We start from the raw sequence: 18,786 nt of genomic DNA, 5'->3' as shown, positions 1-18,786 counted from the left end.
TTTTAGATAAGATAATGTGAAATTAATGTTCAATGTTTGAGGTGCTTGGTTTAGGTAATCCTGCTTTGAAAAAACTATCAAGTTTTTTTTTAACTTTTGAATTCTGCTGTTTTTTTTTTATAATTAACTCCCTAAAATTATGAAAATGTGTGTAATAAAACTGCTGCAGAAAGTCACGGTATGCGACAAACGAACCAATTATAGTGCATTTGGTGTGATCATGTCCAAATCATTTGCCAAACATGTTTTATGAGTGGTGACTCATTTATGTCGGCTAAATTACTAGTGTTTTTCCAACATATGATGGTCTATTCACCAAAATTTGTTAAAAATAACAGGAAATTAATAACAAAAAATAACCTGTTAATTTAATTATAAGCAAATCTTGGTTAAAAGCATTTTAAAATTAACATGGTGTTAATTTTCACGTGACATAAGGACCGGAAATTTTGTCCGTTAAATCAATAGTTTACTATACTGATAAACTGTTAAGTGTGAAAGCACCTAGATGTTTTCACACAATCTAGGATGTACTAAAAATGGTACAATAAGCAAGGCAAAAAAAACTGCTAATGGCAATCATGTCACCAGAAATAGTTTGTGAAAAAGAGAGAGAGAGAGAAAATTACAAGATTCATGCAGTTTAACAAGCAAGCTACAAATAATCAATAACAGCAGTTTTATTTATTTATTTATTTATTTTTTTTAAAAGTAGGACTTATAGCATAACCAGTGCTGTGTGTGTGCACACATGCGAGTGAGTGAACTGTAGGTGAGGATTGAAAAAGGAGAAATCTACAGATATTTTTCTGAAGTGTTAGTGGTTGTATTTGTTGAAGAAACATTTCATGAGGAGGCTGTTCAAGAGAACGAGGCAAACAGAATAAATTAGGAAAATTGAGAAATAAGTTCAGTGTGTTTCTCTGATGCTCTCTTCTTTTACCAGGCCCAACAAAAAGTGGAGGAATGAGGGTTGCTAGTTCTATGAGGCAGTGACTATGGAAGTACCTACAGAAAATATAAAACTGAAACACTGCATCTGTGAGATTATCATATTATTACATGACACCTCCAGGGAGTCCAAAGACTCATCGAGGGAGGGCACTTACTCTACAACTCTGTCTCCACCATTCAATCCACCAATTATTGTACAATGAACAGCAACAAAACCAACACCACCACTGGTATTTCCACAGACAATCGCAAACATCCATGCCTATGGCGGGATTTGAACCAGCAGCCTTTTTGGATGGAGAGTGGATATGCTAACCACTTGGCCAACTAGGCCAGCTAAGATAGGGATTGAACTGAGTCAGTGAGAGATGGGCATCTATCAGCTGAATTGCTCTCCTCTAAACAGCATCAAGAATTTTAGAGATGTTTTGGGTGCACAGGACAGGTGCTACTGCATGGGCAAACTGGGCATTTGCCCAGGGCAGCAAATGGCAAGGGTGGCAAAATTTCATAAATTTATACAAAATTTTCAGGCGTATTTTTTTTAAATATTTTTTATTTATATTACACGCCGCAAGTTTATATAATATAAATTTATATTTATATAAAATATTTACATATTTTAACTATTTGTATTTATAGTTTATATTTATATTACGTGGCATGACTAACTTCATAGGGAAGCATTTGACAAATCTCGTTAATTATGTCGGGATACAGAAGAAAGTGGTTATCGGAAGCTCGATACCATAAAAGAAAAGCGGAAAAAGACACAAATATTAAAAAAATGAGTGGTTCCATGAGTAAATTCTTAAAATCAGATAATTCTAATGATAGTGTTGGTGAAATAGTTGCTTCAACTTCACAAAGTCGAGAAAATAATGAGAAAAACAAAACGTTAGAAATTATGGAAGAAGCCATCTCCAAATCGCCAGTTTCTGAAGTGTTGGAAGAAATGCAAAATACAGAATCACAAAAATTTACAAGCACTAGCATTGCTAGAAAAACTCAAAGAAATGAAATTTTATATGATCCTGCAGAATGGCCTAAGATAATTAATGATTCATTTAGATTGTTCATGGTAGAGAAGGGACCGGTACAAATTGGTAACTCTGATGAAGAAAATAAATTTAATTTTCCGCAAGACAGCATCGCCATTTCAAACCATTATATTACAAAAGACAATTACATAATGGTGAAGTAGTGTGAAGGTCGTAGTTAATATATTCCCGTAAAAACAATACAGTGCTTTTGTTGCAAGCTTTTTTCGACTATTCAAATTGGGTTGACAACATTAGGTAACAGTGACTGGAAACATTTATTAGAAATTTTAACTAACTGATAATGAAAACAGCAAAGTCCGAAACAACTACTGATACGACCCAACAGAGAATCCTGAATGAAGAAGCGTGCCACTGGCAAAATGTATTGGAATGGCTTTTGGCAATTGCGCAATTTTTAGGACAGCAGTGTTTATTCTTTCGTGGATGATATCATCAGATAAACTCTACGAACACAATAATGATAATTTTTTAAAACTGGTGGAATTAATAGCAAAATTTGATTCAATACTGTCCGAACATATATTGAGAATTCAAGGCAAACAATTAATTCAACATTATTTGGGCAAAGATATACAAAATGAACTCATTCATTTACTAGGAAAGAACATCAAACAGAAATATTACATAGGGTAAGAAACTCAAAATATTATAGTATTACTGTAGACTGTACAAGTGATATTAGTCATTTGGAACAAATGTCTATCATTTTGTGATAAATAAATAAAATAAATAAATTTTTGCCTATTTTTTCTACCCACCACTGGGTGAAGGCCTCTCCCATTGTGGGAGGTTTTGGGTCTACTGCTCCCATGGTGACCCAGTCCATATTGGGAGAGGACATAACAAACATCCATGCCTGCATAGGATTCGAACCCACAGCCTGTTGGCTGGGAAGCGGATATGCTAACCACTTGGCCAGCCAGGCCGGCGTCTCTATAAATAAAGAAAATGAGCAAAAAAAAGTAGAAATTTGTGAAGAGTTTTTTTGGGATTTGTACCAGTTAGTACTAACACTGGAGCAGCATTATTTCAAGTAATAATTGAACAACTGGAAGTAAATGGCTTGTCAATTGATAATTTAAGAGGACAGGGTTATGACAATGGCTCAAACATGAAAGGGAAAAATTCTGGTGTTCAAAAACGCATTGTTGATATTAATTCTCGAGCCTTTTTTATTCCATGCAGTTGCCATTCTCTTAACTGATAGTAAATGAGCTGTAATTGTCATCAAAAGAAGTGATTTCATGTTTTGACCTCATACAAAAATTATATTTTTTTTCAAAGAAGCATACTAAATTAACATTAAAACCACTACTGCTATGCGGTGGGAAAGTCGTATAGAAGCCATCTGTCCCATTCAACATTAACCTGGAGATATTTATGACTCTTTATTGGAAATCACTGCTGACGACTGTATGAATAAAATGGTTAGACATGAAGTTGAATGTCTAGCATTGAAATTGCAGAATTTTCAATTTCTCTGTTCTAGTGTTACTTGGCATAACATTTTAAACCGTATTAATACCACTAGTAAAATGCTACAACAAATTAATATATATATTTCAGCAACTGTATGTGAGTTAGAACAAATTATACTTTATTTAGAAAGACACCGATCAGACAAAGGATTCGAAAATACCTTAAAAGAAGCAAAAGTGTTGGCAGATCAGTTGGATATTGTAGCAGAATTTGAAATTACTCCATCTGCGATACCAAGGAAAGACAGAAGACAATTTAACTATGAATCAGAAGATATGCCAATACAAGATCCCATAACAAAATTTAAAGTGGATTTTTTTTTCAATGTAAGTCAACATGATTTATTCCTGAACATGGCAGTGGCTTTGAGAATTTTATTAACATTAACAAATACCAGTAAGTGTTGCGAGCTCTGAAAGAAGCTTCTCTAAATTAAAATTAATTAAAAATTATCTTCGATCGTCGATGTCTGAACAACAACTTGGTGATTTCGCATCTATTTCCACCGAACACGAGCTTGGCACAAATTTAGATTTCAAGGAAATTGTTAAAGAATTTGCAGCCTAGAAAGCTTGTAAAGTACATTTTTAACATTTCTTGGCAGTGCCTTTTCGTTTTCGTGAGTGAAAATAATGAACAGTGAAACTACTGTAGTAATGTAAGCGAAATTAAAATATAAAAACATTGGAAAATTTCTTCCCACTTCTAATAGGTAAGGCATTTCAAAAAAAATTTTTTTTTTTCATTTTATGTAGGGGGATAGGGGGCATCAAATGCATGTCTTGCCCTGGGTGACATAAACTCTAGCGCCGGCCCTGTGGGTGCACTACCCCAAACACGTACACTGTATTGTAAGGATGGAATACGTCAATTTGGGATTTGTAAAGTTAGCAGCTATATGGATGAAAAGTAGTGTCTTATGTAAAAAAGAATGCCTAACTTTTTTTTAGAGGCTGAGGAAGCTATTGATGTGATCTGTGTATATTTGTATCTTACTAAGGTATGGATAGGCAAGCTGAGATCCACCTTTTGAAGGGAAAAAAAAGAAAAGCAAAACTGCATTTTGGTAGCAGTGAAAGTGACAGGGTTATCCTTACCTCACTAAAGGATGTATGAAAATCAGTGTTTAAGGCAATAGTTCAGACAATTTTGAAGCTCGGGATATCTGGGCACTTCATTGGTTTGTTCAGTGGCAAGACAAATGGAGAATAGGTCAGAGGGTAGGTGATTGATCAGAGTCCAGTGGTGATCCTGCATTGGCAGAGAAGTTTGAAATGAGGAAACCATCAATCATGATAGGCAGAGAATGATGAGGGAGATTGATTGATTTCGGGTTTACTGGTGCATGGACAACAAAGATCATACCACACCACAATGAAGGTGAAAGCAGCATACAAGGTAATGAGAGAGAGAGAGAGAAAAAGCTGGATAACCAATTATAGAGGGTGGAAGGTAGCCTGAAGGATGCCAATTTACTGAGCAAATCTTGATGCCAGACATGATCAAATGCACTTGAAATGTCAAGAGATGTTTCTGGTGGTGTGTGATGTAGGCAAAGAGGGTGACAGAATCTATAATGGTGGTCATTGATTAATGATGACTGATGAGTAGTTGTACAGTAGACTTTTATCTCCTTTATTTATTTATTTTTTGGAATGAGCTGGATATATGCTCGCATTCACTGGGATAATCATCATCATCATCAAATTCCTGCCATGTACCCTCAAGGGATGTACAGGATATGTAGGTACTACATGAAAAAATCACATCATTATTAATTTCCTATCTACAATTTTCCTCCAAATCAGTCTGTTACTTGTCAAGACCCCAATATTATCAGATCTTATATTTCTATCGTCTAAGGCACTTTGTATCGTATCAATCCACCTATATCTTGGTCTTCCTCTAGGTCGTTTTGCTGCCAACCTGGCAGAGAACACTTGTTTTGCTAATCTTTCCTCGCCTATTCTGTTTAAGTGACCATACCACCTGAGATTAGCTCTGCTAACACATTCCTGGATGCTGACAATGTCAAGTTCTTTCCTAATATCCTCGTTTTTAATATGATATTGCCATTGATGCCATCTGTTCACGCCTATAATTTTTCTCAGGACTCTCATATCTGTGGTCTCTAGTGTTTGGTCAAGTGTTTTACTTCTGACCCAGCTCTCAGATCCATAAGTTAAAACTGGTTTGAACACTGTCTTGTACACAGCTAATTTAGTGTTCCGACTAATTTCTCTCTTATTCCATATGAATTTATTCAATTGACTTCCCACCATACCAGCTTTGCTTATTCTGTTGTCTATTTCTATATTTAATTTACCATCTTCAGTAAAAATCGTGCCTAAATAGCTGAAATGTTTTACTTGTTCCACAGGTTCTCCATTCACAACACAGTTGACATTTTCAATAATTCTGCCTATTTTCATCGTCTTTGTCTTTTTATTGCTGACCTTCATACCATATCTATTACAACAGCTATTCAATTTAGTCAGAGAATCTTGCAGACTTGTAGCAGATTTATTTAGAAGTATAACATCATCTGCATAAAGCAAAGAGCTGACATTAAGATCTCCAATTTTGATATCATGTTTAATACCACTTTCCTTCATAATGCGATCCATATAGATAATGAATAACAGAGGGGATAATGTACATCCTTGTCTCACACCAGATTTAACATTTAACCATCTTCCTGTACTTCCTTCAATTCTAACTGCTGAATTACAACTCAAATAAAGACTAAGTATTGCTTGATATAATGCCCCATTGACACCATATAACTGCAGCGTATTGAATAGCTTCTCTCTTGGCACCTTGTCATATGCCTTTTCCAAATCGACAAACCTTAAATACAGATCTTTGTTATATTCCCATGCTTTCTCGACTATTTGTCGTACAGTGAAGATCTGATCCTGACAGCCTCTATTTGGCCTGAATCCAGCTTGTTCTTCACCAAGCTTTTCTTCCACAATTCTTCTCAACCGTTTCTCAAGTATACTTGCATAGATCTTGCCAGGAACACTCAGTAAGGAAATACCTCTAATTCTCACATGCAGTTTTATTTCCCATTTTATATATGGGTACTATGAGAGCTCTACTCCAGTCATCGGGAATTTTTCCCTCTGTCCAGGCTTTCTGAACTATGCAGTGCAGCCACTGTAAGACTCTTATACCACCATACTTCAGCATTTCTGGTCGAATATCATCTATTTTTTTTTTTCCTGTTTTCAAGCCTTTGATGGCTTTTTCTACTTCTAGTATGGATATGTATTTCTGACTGCATGCCTGGTCAGTGTTTTTTACCAGTGTGCTGTCATCACTGCTTGTTTCATTTAGCAGTTTTTCAAAGTAATTACTCCATACTTCAAGGATATCTTTTTCTCCCGTTTTCATGTCACCTTTATCATCTCTAACTCCTTTTACAGCACTCTTTCCTCCATTCTTAAGCTTCTTCAACAACCTCCAGAATATTTTGCCACCTTCTTGATATTTATTTTCTATATTCTTGCCAAAGTCCTCCCATGACTTTTGTTTAGCTAGTTTTACACAATGTTTAGCATTCTTGCATTTGTCTCTATATTCTCTAAGAGCACAAGCTGACTTATTTGACAGGAACTTTTGGTATGCTTTCTTCTTTTCCTTCACTGCCTCTTTAACTTCCTGTGACCACCAGGGAGTTCTGATTTTTTTATCCTTACAGATAACCTCACCACATGCCTCTCTGGCAGAATCAATCAATGTTTTCTTCAGAGTTTGCCACTGAATCTCCAAGGTTTGATTCCTGTTCTCAAACTCTTTCATTTTTTCTTCAATAATCTTTCTGTATTTTAGCCTACAGTTCACATCTGAGAGCTGCTCAACTTTTATTCGCTTTAAAACTTTCTTACATGTTCTTCTTTTCAATATGAAATTCAATTTTATCCTGCTCAAGACTAAATAGTGATCACTTCCAATTTCAAATCCTCTGTACACTCTGGTGTCCTGCACCAGGGAGAAAACATCACTATCAACAATAACATAGTCAATGAGACTTTTCTTATTCCTAGCCTCTTCTCTCCATGTTAATTTGTGCACAATTTTATGTTGGAACATGGTGTTAGTAATAACCAGTCCATGTCCTGAGCAGAAATCCAACAGATATTTGCCATTATTATTAGCTTTGTTCTTTTCGTCAAATTTTCCCAAAATATTTTTGTATGTCTCACAATAATTTCCTACTCTGCTATTTAGATCCCCAACAAGGACCAACTTTTCATTTTTCATTGTGTCAGTTGCTTTTTCTAAAGCCTCAAAAAATCCCTCCACTTCTACCTTAGTAGAACCTTCTGTGGGACCATAGGCACAAATAAGTCTCATTGTCCAGTTCCCCATTCTCATATTTGCCCACATTACTCTACTTGAGACTGACTACCATTCAAGAAGATTAGCCTCGTATTTTGTGTTGAATACTATGGCTACTCCTTCTTTTCCTTGATTGTCATTGCCTGAATATAACATTTTGTATTTATTGCTCAGAAAGATCTCACCAGTTTTGGTCTTTTTTGTTTCAGTCACCCCTATTATGTCGATCTGGTACTTATCTAATTCCTCAGCTAGCTCCATTTCTTTGCCATTCAGGCTTCTTACGTTGATAGTACCGATCTTTAACTCTGGTGATGTTGAGTTGGGGTTTATTTTCAGATTTGTTCCAGTAGCTGACTTTTCGCTGTTCGCCCTGGTTCCCTGGCGAAAACAACGGGGGCCTTGTTTAACCGGGCGACGCCCCAGCCGGCATGAAATTTTGTCATCTTGTACCATCATTCTATATTTTGGTTTAACCAATAAGAATACAATTTGGTTGGCTAAATCCCAAATTGCCAGCCCATCCTCGTCCGTTCAGTATCCAAGTAGATACCCAACAGGGTGCACCACGAGAAGGTGAGGATTGGACATTAGGTCAGAAGCCCTGGTTGGTTCTCCGCATTCCTTTAAAGGCTATGTGGAGGTCTCCTCTCAGTTATACGGCTTTGACTCTTAAGCATCCTCCTGGGAATTTTATATTTAGCTTTCACTGGAGTGAAAGCTAAATATAAAAGATTATAGGGACAATATTAAAGATGTGTTAGTTCTAGAGCATGATATTTGAGTACATCTGGAGAGATCGATACTAAAAAATCTTTCAATATATATAGATATATAGTACAGTTTTGACAATAACACAACAGAGGTCTGCAAAAGGACATGGAATATACAATCATCATTTCCTATCATGGATGAATGTCTATGGGTAGAATGGACATCAGAAAATCATCTTGAGAAGTGGAGAAAGATCACCTTGTTAAATCAATTCTAGTTTCAGTTATTTTTTATCGATAGGACTAGTGCTGGAAAAAAAAAGTATGAATTAACAGAGCTGCTGTGCCAGATGGCAACATATCAGGCTGGGGTGGTGTGGGGAGAGTTTTCTTGGTACAAATTAGGTTTCTTGACACTGTTGGAACCACACTTAATTATCACAATCTCTTCAACCACTACTGCTGACTATGTTTAGTTTATCAATCCAGTAAAAGTCTTTTACCAGCTAATGCTCCATACTGCAAAGCACAAATTGTTTGGAAATGGTTCCAGAAGTAGGAAGATAAATTTATCATAGATAATTGACAGGCTCAGTAACCAGAGCTCATCCCACGTTGATTATATGTGGGATGATGATGATGAGGAATGGACTATTTTTATTATTATGGGTATCTCCGTGGAGTAAGCAGACTCATCGCGGGAGACCCAAACTACCAAAACAATATCTATCATATCTCTTCTTGAATTCATTTACAGATGAAGAACTCATAACTGAGTCAGACAAAGAATTCCACTCATTCACCATCCTCCATGCGAAAATCCTTGTTCTCAAATCCTTCTTAACCACACTTTTCTTTAATTTCCAGGGATGACCTCTTGTTCTTCCATCACTATCACACAGCTGAAACATTTCCCCTGCATCAATCTTATACAAACCTTTTAGTAATTTAAATGTTTCTATCATATCCCCTCTTTTCCGCCTATTTGCTGCAGTCCAATCTGAAGCAATTATATGTAAAAGTGTAGATTTGGCTGTAATTTATGTTTATTTTATTATGTGACACTCACCCACAGAAGGTTAGAAACCTATAGTGCATTAGTACAGTAGATAAGTATCGAGGAAGCATCACCAATGCATTTACTAAATTGTATGAATATTTCCAAATGTAAACTTTATAACAACCCAGAATAGGTGCTGTATAAAATACATGAACCTACAGTTTTTTTATTTATTTTTTTTTTAATTATTACTGTAGGTAAGTTAAACATTTTTTTTCTTTTTTAAAATTAATTTTATATATTTTATAAAAAAATACATATAAAGACCAAATACAGAACTTTTTCAAGCCATTTCAAATCTACAATAAGAAGGGTCGTGGTGGTCTTACACTACGCAGTGAATTCATCTACAAACTAAAGATAATAACAAACATCCATGCTCACAATGGGATTCAAACCCACAGCCTATTAGCTGGAGAGCAGATACACTAATGACTTGGCCAACTAGGATAGTATCTGACATTCTCAAAGACCTTGTTAAAAACCTGTTGGCATTACAAACTATATAGTGGAAACAATTTGAAGTATAATGGAATAAATGAAGATTCGGGAACTGTCAAGCACAATGTGGGGACAGAAGTAGCCTTGGGCATTGAGCCAAAGGTCTTAGAATTATAGCTTCCTAAATCCAGACTAACTTAATTAGTCAAACTTGTTGAGATTAAGGAAGTGATTCAATACTACAGCGATTCCAAAAAATAGACTTCAACATTTGTAACAATTTCTATGTAGGAATGATTTTACACAATAGTATAATCAACTTTCTAAGCAGGATAAAAATGAATATCACATTGAAAAGAACAGTATGCAACAAAGTTTCAAAAATAATAAAGGTTGAACAACTTTTACAAGTAAACTGTTGATAACAATACTGTATTAAAAATGAAACAATTTGAAAAATAAAAATAAAATAAAAAATCTTGGAGTCTCAGTGTGGCAAACTCTAGAGCTAGAGAAACATGTGAAGTTGTCTGCAAGAAGAAAAAATCAGAACACCATGGTGGACACAAGACTAAAAAAAAAAACAGTCATACACAAGAAGAAAACATACCAAAAGTTCCTAGTGTCGTGACGTGTTCTCTTGACGTTCGAATCCGCCATCTTGCTATAAGTCACTTTTAGCAAATAAAGGGAAACTAATTGCAAATTAATCACCGATCTAAGGGTAGAGAAATTTCTATTATACTGCGCCACTCTATCCTTAGATAAGTCTATACGAATTAGTAGGATTAATTCAAAATTAGTTAGCAGTCTTTTCACTCATTCAGGCCGAAGTATTTATTTTCTTTCTGGGATTCCCGCTAGATTCGAGTTTTTGTGAACGGTGCAGTAAAAAGAAATTCAGGCAAACACAATATTTAAATTAACAAACAAAATATTTAATATATGGTTATTTGACAAATACATAAATTCCACTTCTAAATATGACAAACCAGTCAAGTTAGCACATCAAGTCAAGTCATTCATATTAATCCAATCTTTCAAACTTTCTCAAACAATTTCACAGTTTCAGAATCACAAAGTTTCTTTACTCAAATTATTACAATAGAATTTCTTATTTATTCAGTTTCCATGTATCTCTCAGCTACACTCTACGATTAACTCATAACAGGCACTAACCACAGTAGATATCACTTCAATGTCTATATTTTCAACTCTCAGCCTCGATGGTAAGCTACAGTTAATGTTAGAAACAGCGCAACGGAACTAATGCTTAAATCTGCATACACTGAAATAAACTAATATGACTGTCCTTACCAGAAATAATCTTCAGTACTTCCAATATTTTGTGAGCACACTTTCAAATTGTATTTATCACACTTGCGAAACACTAAATAACTAAAACATTACTAATCGCGCTTCAAAAATCCAGATAATAACTATAAGGTACATTAATTATTCTTATTTATCATTCATCAACTAGTTTAACTCCGTACAATTCCCTTTCATGATAGTACAGAAATAAGTCGTAATTGTAGACTGACTGGATTTATTCAGTATTCTTCTTTGAATGTCCAGTTCTCTAATTATCCGATTACGGCAATAATTTCTTTTTATTACTACGGCTGGTTTTGCTTTCAGCCAACTATAAGATTCACTTATATAAAAAAATATCTACTCAACTCCTATCCTTAGGAATGTTTTAATTACTTCTACTTCTTTAGTTTACTTCCTTGCTACCTTATAGTTCCAAAGTTCCGTTCCGACTCCCTCTTACTACTACGTATCTCTTTTCTCTTCTCCTCTACCAACGCTCCCTTCACACGCGCTCGTTTATTTCCACGCGTCTCTATGACAACCGATAGACGTAAACATTCTCGCGAATGTTACATTAGGTTATATAACTACATTCAGTTATTACATAACGTTAACTTTCATGAAAAGAATAAATAGAATATTTGCATTCCAATAAATGCATAGTTAAATTACAAATATAAGTTCTTACAATATTGACAAAATAATAAATAAAACAGCTTAATAATATTTAATACAGAATCTATTTACCATTAAAACATTTCTTTCATTAAGCAATTAAATATTTGACATAATTAAGGTAGTTATATGATATCAATTACAATTTATGTTATTTACATCAAATAATATTTACAAATATAGTTCTTGTGACGGAAAGTCATGTTGGATTCTGAATCAAACAACATTTATTCTATTTTCTACATAATTAGAATCTAACACTAGAAAATAAGTCAGCAGATGTACTAAAAGAATACAGAGAAATATGTAAGAAAGCTAAGCTATGTGTAAAAGTAGCTGAACAACAAGTCATGGGAAGACTTTGATAAGAATATATAAGATAAATTTCAGGTTTTGGAGGCTGTTGAAAAAGCTTAAAAATAGAGGAAAGAGCATTGTAAATCAAAGATGATAAAAGTGACATGAAAACTGAAGATATTCGATATCTGGAGTAATTACTTTTCAAAAGGTATGTAAACAGGAGTACACATCGATACTTGAGAGAAAAAAAAAACAAAAAAAAACATCAAAAACTTGAAATGTGGAAGGGCTCCATTCTTATGTAGTAGATATTTGACTAAGAAATGCTGAAATATGGAGGTATAAAAGTTTTGCAACAGCCACACAGCATAAATCAGAGGGCCTGGTCAGCAAGTAAAATTCCAAATGATTGAAATAGTCTCATATTTCCAAATCCTTAAAAAAACAATGTGAGAACAGCAGAGAAATTTCTCTACTAAGCATTCCAGGTAAGATTTATGCAAGCATTCTTGAAAAGGAGGCTGAGAAAATTGTAAAAGAGAAACTTGGAGAAGAACAAGCAGGGTTCAGGCCAAACAAAGGTTGTCAAGATCAGATTTTCACTTTATGACATAGTTGAGAAATCATGGAATATGACAAGGATCTGCACTTAAGTTTTGTAGATCTGGAAAAGGCATATAATAATGATGTGTCCAGAGAAAAGTTTTTCAAAACACTACAATTATGTGGGGTAAAAGAAGTATTATACAAAGCAAAACAGTCTATATTTAAGTAATATATACTGCAAGTCAGAAGTTGGAATCGAAGGAAATACAGGACAATGGCCTAAGTTTGATTCTCGTTGTAACGGGAGGAATCTTTATCTGGACGATTTTAATCGAAGGCGAGTTAGCCGATCTCATACGGAGGTAGCAGGGTTTTTTTCTCCCGGAAACTTGGGTTTTTCATCCCGCATACAGACAAATCGGCCCTTCAGAACACACGCAATTTACAGACATAGAATACCAGTTGTGGTGGAAATGGGCGGTAGATGGGATTGATGGAGATGGTTCGGTGTGTGGTTGAGACAGTTGTAGGTGTCCTCCCGCGATGAGTCTTCGGACTCCTTGGAAGTGTCAGGAATAATAATAATAGTTTGATGTGAAATTAAGGGTAAGACAAGGATGCATATTATCTCCATTATTATTCATCATCTATATGGATTACATTATGAAGAAAGTGGAATTAAATCAAATATTAGAACTAAAGGTAAACTTAGCTCTTTGCTTTATGCAAATGATTTTGTACTCCTATATACATCCAGGGCAAGTCCCCAGGATTCTCTAACTAAATTGTATAATAGCTGTTAACAAATTTGGCAAGAAAATCAGCAATAAAAAGACCAAACCTATGAAAATAGGTAGGAACATAGAAAACTTCAGGTGCATTCAAAATGGAGAACCAGAGAACAAGTAAAATATTTCAGCTATTTAAGTACAGTTATTAGTTAAGTCAGCAAATTAAACTTGGAAAGAGACAACAGTATAAGCAAAACTGGTATGGTGGGAAGCCAGTTGAATAAATTTATATGGAATAAGAGAGAAATTAGCCAAAACACAAAACTACCAGTATATAAGACAATGTTCAAACTAGTTTTAAGTTAGGATCTGAGAGTTGGGTTAGAAGTAAGGTAATTGATCAAAGACTAGAGGACACAAATAGGAAATATTCATGTCGAAGTTTCTGGAACATAAAACTATGCAGATGCTGAATGTAAACAAATAATTTACTAGCTTAAATTAATTATTTACAGTCAGCGTTTTGCTAGCTTAAGTTAGCATTATCAGAGGCAATTAAACACTACACAAATCATGAAGACAAATGGACTGAGTTTGTCTTCAATGAATATATAATATACATTATTATTATTATTATTATTATAGTGGCGATTCCATGGAATCAGAAGACTCATTGCGAGAGACCCTACATTGACACAATACCTATCATATTTATCCTTAAACCCATTCACAGACGAAGTAATCACAACCACCTCTGGCAATGCATTCCACACATTCACAACCCTCCAAGCAAAAAATCTAGCCCTTAACACCCTTGTTAACTACATATCATCTCCAGAGATGACCCCTCATTTTCTCTCTTCCTGCACTGTACAGAAAAAACAATCAGTATCAATCCTATAATATTTTTTTTTCCCCAAGAGATCAAAGGTAGGATTTAAGTAAACGTTTTGGGTTTGAGTGATATTGTATAGAATATCATTATTCAGTACCTTCATAGTGAAACTGGAAGAACAATGGTATGTTGCACCCTTCAATTGGAAAAGGCCTAAGTTCAATTCTTGTTTTTATGAGAGGAATCTTTATATGGGTTTTTTCACTAAAAGGTGAGTTAGCTAATCACATACGGAGGTAGAAGGGTTTCCCCCCCCCACATACAGACAAATCGGACTTGAGAACACATGTAATTTATAGATAAAAATACTAGTGGTGGTGGTTGTGGGTAGTTGATAGCACTGGTATAAATGATGATGGTATTTGCAGTTTGCTGTACATATAAGCAACATGCATATAGATTAGAACAAACCGGTAGGGATGGTGGCCAATAAAAGCTGACAAATTGCTTAGTCAGAGTTTGCTGGAAAACTTGAACAGCAAACCCAGACTCTAAGCAATTTTTCAGCTTTTATTGGACACCATCCCTACTGGTTTGTTCTAATTTATATGTATAGTTATATAAGTAAAAATATTTTTGTGTGAACATGTTGCTCTCTAGCTTAATTTAATTTTGTAACCTAATAGATAATAACATGTGTATGTTATTATCTATTAGGTCAAGTAGTAAGTTATATGTTATGTAGTAAGGTTTTTCCCCACCAGAGGTCAGGCCAGTAGTTTTAATGATTGACTAAATCAATTTAACTTCAGCATACCATGTAGATTGTAGTGCAGCTTGTTTCTTTGTATGTATGTGTATACTCGATGATGATCTTAATGTGAAGGTCTAATTGTCGAATGATTATTTTGGTTTATGTTAAACTGAAGTTTTACTCTAACATGACAGTTTCCATAATTTTTGAAGATGTATTCTGATCAGCGTGTAAGCATGAAGGAAAGGATCTTATCTTTTTACTGCACATTATGGAACTCAGGTAGAAATCCATAGCAGTCAACCTCCTGAATGGAGTAGACAGGAGAGGGTAGTACAAATACGAAAGCGGGACTCCTTGGAAAAACCTAGAAATTTTGTGAACCATAAAAACTATTTTTCTTCCAAGTGTACATATGTTCACATCACATTTTGGATAGCAAAAATTAAAATAACATAAAGAAGCAAAAATAAATTTACTAAATCATATACACATTCCTATCTATCCTTCCCGGCCGTTCCCTAAGGATGGGCTGAGTCCCCCCTGATGAGGGGCTTACAATGAATTAATACAGACGGTTCATCGCTCCTCTGCAGCATCCCCCTAAGGGTAGTATTCATTACTGTAGTCCATGTTTGTCTGGTCTGGGGGGGCAAAAATCCGAATTTCCGGGTGAAAAAATCCCTACCTCTATGACTGGCTAACTCACCTTTTGTCGAAAGAGATCAGATAAAGGTTCCTCACGTCACTGATGGGAATCAAACCCAGGTTCTTCCAACCAAAGGACTTCGTTTATATCGACTGAGCTATGAGGCTCTCTTGCAATTGATTTTGTGAACCAAAAAACTCTTTTTCTTCCAAGTGTACATATGTTCACATCAAATTTTATTATTATTATTACACATTACAACTTGCAAAATAGGTTAAGCAGTTAGTCATACTCATTTTTCAGCAAAGTCAGTTATTATGTACTCGAAAATTAAAATTTTAACTATTTTGTTTTAATTTCATACAACTGCAAGTGACAACAAACTCTACTATATGTTTCAGTGCAATGTCCACGTGTCTGCTACTTTCATCCTGTAATACTTTACTGATAATACTTACTTTTAAGAAAAGTTCACTCCGGACTACTACACTAAGAATAAATTCAAATGAATCTGTGTTTTTTATATAGAATCTATTTCCAGTTTAATTGTACTGTTGGTGGAAACTTTCAATGAAGTCCTTAAGCAAGTTTAAAAATCCCAGGATTTGAAAACTGATAGCCCTTTCATAAATTTTTGTTATTTATATTCTGTACCAAGTGTGAAGCCCCCTCTAAACATGGAGCCCCATGTGACTGCACAGGTGGCATGGAGCATGGGTGTAGTCACATGGAGTGACTCCAATGTGACTTCTTCTTCTTCTGCAGCTTCTCCCACTTAAGTGGGGTCACTGTTTGTAATAAGTCTCCTCCACACCTTCCAGTCTTGGGCTGTCACCACATCCAAGTTCTTCATCTTCAAGTCCTCTTCTACCAGCTCCCTCCATCTCTTCTTTGGCCACCCACACTTCGCCTTCCTTGCACAACCATCTGCATGACCCTTCTTCCCACATATTCGTCCTCCCTCCTCATCACATGACCAAACCATCTCAACCTTGCCTCCTGTATTTTCGCTCCTAAGTTTGTAACTTTCACTGTTCCCCTGACATAGTCATTTCTCAGACGATCCTTTCTGGTCACACCGCACATCCACCTAAGCATTCTCATCTCTGCTACTTCCATCCTGCTGATGTTAATTTTCCTCAGGGCCACAATTTCTATAGCATATGTCATAGCTGGCCTCACTACTGTCCTATAAATTTTGCCTTTCAGATTGATCGGCACCCTCTTATCGCATAACACTCTGGCCATCTCCCTCCAGTTCCTCCAACCCGCTTGTATCCTGCATCCCACTTCCTTCTCAGCTCCTCCATCTTCTTCCAATGTTGAACCTAAGTATCTAAAGTCTCTCACCTTCCTGTTGACATTTCCTTCCAGCTCCATCTCCAGGCCACTGCCACCCACTGCACAACACATATACTCTGTCTTACTTCTGCTCAGTCTCATACCTCTCTCTTCCAGTACTTTTCTCCATCTTTCCAGTTTAGTTCCCGCTTCTCTTGAATCTACACACAGCAAGATGTCATCTGCATACAACATTGTCCAAGGCGCATCTTCTCTCACCTCCTCTGTTACCACCTCCATCACAATATTAAACAGAAACGGACTTAATGCTGACCCTTGATGCAAGCCAACTGTTACTTGAAAACTTTCTGTCTGTCCCAAACAGGTCCGAACACTTATCTTCACATTTCTGTACATTTCCCGCACCAACCTGACATATTTCTCCGGCACCTTCTTCTCCCTCAGACACCTCCAGACTTCTTGCCTTGGCACTCTATTGTATGCTTTCTCCAGATCAATAAATACCAGATGTAGCTCCCTTTGTTTCTCTCGATATTTTTCCATCATCTGTCGTAACCCAAAGATAGCATCTGTTGTTGATCTACCAGGCATGAAGCCAAATTGTTCTTTTGCAATCTCCACCTCCTTCCTCAATCTACCATCAAGAACCCTTTCTAGGATCTTCATTGTGTGGGACATCAACTTTATTCCTCTGTAATTTTTACAGTCTTGTGCATCCCCTTTACCCTTGTAAATGGGGACAAGAGTACTCTCCCTCCATTCCTCGGGTATATTTTCCTGTTGGCAAACTTTCATGAACAGGTCCCACAGCAGGTCAATTCCCTCTTCCCCCAGTGCCTTCCATGCCTCCACTGGAATTCTGTCGGGGGGCCCACCGATTTTCCATTCCTCATCCTCTTCATGGCCTCCGTCACTTCCATTCTACTGATGTTCTGCACCATCCCCTCAGAAGGCTGCCCATCTCCTCTGTGAGTCCTTGCATTTTCCTCATTCTAAAGTCCCTCAAAGTATATTTTCCATCTGTTTCTTATGTCCACATCCCTCCATAATACTCTTCCTTCAGCATCTTTGATCTGCCTCACATGTAAGATGTCCTTTGCTGCTTTATTTCTACATTTCGCTAGTTGGTAAATTTTTCTCTGTCCTTCCTTTGTTTCTAATTGATCATACAGATCTTGATATGCCATGGCCTTCGCCTGTACCACAACTCTCTTGGCTTCTTGCTTTCTCTCTTTGTACACCTCTCTGTCCTCTTCCACTCTTGACTCATCCCACTTCTGCTTTGCCTTCCTCTTAGCTGTCACTGCCACTTGTACATCATTATTCCACCACCAACCCTCCTTCTGCTCTCTAATCTTTCCAGATGTCTCACCAAGCACCTCGATTGCACAGCTCAGGATTACTTTTGAATTATGTTTCCACCAATCTTGCACACTTTCCAGTCCATCCGAAATCCTCTCTAACACCCTCTCCCTAAAACAATTCCTCACACTCTCCTCTTTTAAGCGAAACCACTTAATTGTCTTCATCCCATGGCATCCAGAAGTTCTTATCTTCGATCTTATTTAAAAGTCTGTGCACAGCAGTCGGTGTTGTTGTGCTACTTAATCTGTTGGAAT

The 18,786-nt window shown here is 36.1% G+C and overlaps 1 protein-coding gene across 1 annotated transcript in view; it reads right to left on the bottom strand.

Moving 5' to 3' along the window:
- Positions 1–18,786, bottom strand: part of Ddc (aromatic-L-amino-acid decarboxylase) — a 204,993-nt gene that overhangs the window by 44,808 nt on the left and 141,399 nt on the right. The window lies entirely within an intron of this gene.

The sequence above is a fragment of the Typopeltis vanoorti genome, chromosome 8 (assembly GCF_054136105.1).
Source record: "Typopeltis vanoorti isolate ZY-2024b chromosome 8, IOZ_Tvanoo_1.0, whole genome shotgun sequence".
Classification (NCBI taxonomy): domain Eukaryota; kingdom Metazoa; phylum Arthropoda; class Arachnida; order Uropygi; family Thelyphonidae; genus Typopeltis; species Typopeltis vanoorti.
This window is presented reverse-complemented; position numbering and strand designations above follow the sequence as displayed.